Here is a 2,023-nt window from a genome sequence, read left to right on the forward strand (position 1 = left end):
ACTATGGTACATTTACACAATGGAATTCTATGCTGCAGAAAGGAAGAAGGAACTACTACCCTTTGCAACATCATGGATGGAACTGGAAAGCATTATGCTGAGCGAAATAAGCCAGGCGGTGAAAGACAAATATCATATGATCTCACCATTAACAGGAATCTAAACAAACCAAACAAGCAAGCAAAATACAACCAATGACACTCAAATATGGAACAGGCGGTCAGGGCCCAGAGGGGAGAGGGGAGAGAATCATAGGGGAAAAGGGAATGGACTCACATGAACAAGTATAAAAGACACATGGACAATAACTAAGGGTGGGGGGTGGAAAGGGGAGGGAGGCGGGGAGCATGGGGTGGGGGGCGGGCAGGGTTGGGAATATAAGACAGAAACCTGTACTGGAACAAGAATTAAATAAAAATTATATTAAAAAAAAAGAAATGAAAATATGAACCACAAATTTTACATCTTAGAAACTGATTTTCTTACATAAAAATAACAAACTTCTGTTGACATATGTAAACTCAGGGACTATTGTTTCTTTTTCTGCAGAATCTGCTAGAGGTGATCACTCAGACAACAACCAAATGACTAGGGAGATATTGACATAAGAAGTAGAGATGAATATTAAACTCATTGAATTAATTCTTAATGAACATTAAAAAGGAGAGACTATATAATGCTCAACCATGAAGGAATAGTACAACTATACTGAAAATAATGGGGGGTATATGGAAATAATATATGCCAAAATATATATTTAGAATTCTCAGTGGATATGGTGCTGTGCTATTAAAATTCATATTCTAAAACATCAGTATGTTTCATTTGTGGTAAAACAAAGAGTAGTTGTGGTATATTCTAATTCTATAATCCCCTGTACACATGTACATGTGTATATATAATATGTATATATGGTATCATATGTATACATATGAATATTATGTGTGTATATAGATATATATTTTAAAATTTATTTAGTTTTTCTTAGCTAACAACCAGAATCCAGAAACAATGGCCTCGGGGACAATTAGAATCACTATCTCTTAGCATTCAGGTTGTAGTATTGAAATACCATTTACCATCAAAATACTAGGGCTGCTTGGAAACATATCTGATAACACATTTGCTATAGTAAGTATCCAAGCAAAGCCTAGAACACCTTGTTATACCTATTGGTGATGAAGCTGTCAAAGAGTACTAGGTAACATTAAAAGTAACTAGGCAGTGACAGGGTAAAGGTGAGCAACAGGAAAAAAGGCAGGGAAAATGTAACTGAACAACAATAAAAAAGAGTGAAAAATTTACTAGGGTTATGTCAAAAGGAACCAATTTGAAGATGCTCTTATTAGCCAAAAATGGAATAACTGTGCTTCAATAGTGATCGTAATCGAGGCTTAGGGAGTGAGTGGTTGAAAGACAATTGGTGTTAGTTCTGCCAAGTTCTACACCAAGTTCAGATTCAGATGTCTCAGCTCTCTCCATGGCAGACCATGAGGAGGTGCAGGTTTCTTCGCAGCCATAGCTGCCTTCCTTCTCTCCCGTGTCTTCAGACACCTCTTCAGCGTTCTCACCCAGTGAATTTGTACTGGCCAGTTCCTGGCAGGAGCAGCGGCCGAATGGTGGACCTGCTGAAGAGGTGGAGTTGCAGATCAGAGAGAGACATTTTCATTACCCAAACTTCTCGAAGCCACATTTGCAGTATCAGCTCAAATAGAAGAGCTAGCCTTCCTTAAAAGATGGTGGGACCTCCTGAAAGAAGGCTATAATTCTTTGAAGCCTGATGACTGATTTGGCTGGGAAATAACTCCTACTTCCTTATTTATGACATCTGCTCATGTACCATAGTAAAGTCTCCAGTAGTTCTATATACTCAAAATGAAATTTTTCTTGGTTTTCTTTACTTTTGTGAAAGTAGATTACTGTTATTTTTTTATGCTGGCTAGTATTTGTTTACCTTAAATACATTCTGTCTAAACTTTTATAGAATCTTTTATGAAAGTTCATTTCATCAGTGGATAATAAT

The 2,023-nt window shown here is 37.0% G+C and overlaps 1 pseudogene; it reads left to right on the plus strand.

The window, feature by feature from the left end:
* The first annotated feature begins 1,480 nt into the window (after positions 1-1,480).
* On the plus strand, positions 1,481-1,788 carry LOC118974382 (renal cancer differentiation gene 1 protein-like; annotated as a pseudogene).
* Positions 1,789-2,023: the final 235 nt, after the last annotated feature.

This window comes from Sturnira hondurensis, unplaced genomic scaffold (assembly GCF_014824575.4).
Source record: "Sturnira hondurensis isolate 20B ecotype Veracruz unplaced genomic scaffold, ASM1482457v3 Scaffold0019428, whole genome shotgun sequence".
Lineage (NCBI taxonomy): Eukaryota > Metazoa > Chordata > Mammalia > Chiroptera > Phyllostomidae > Sturnira > Sturnira hondurensis.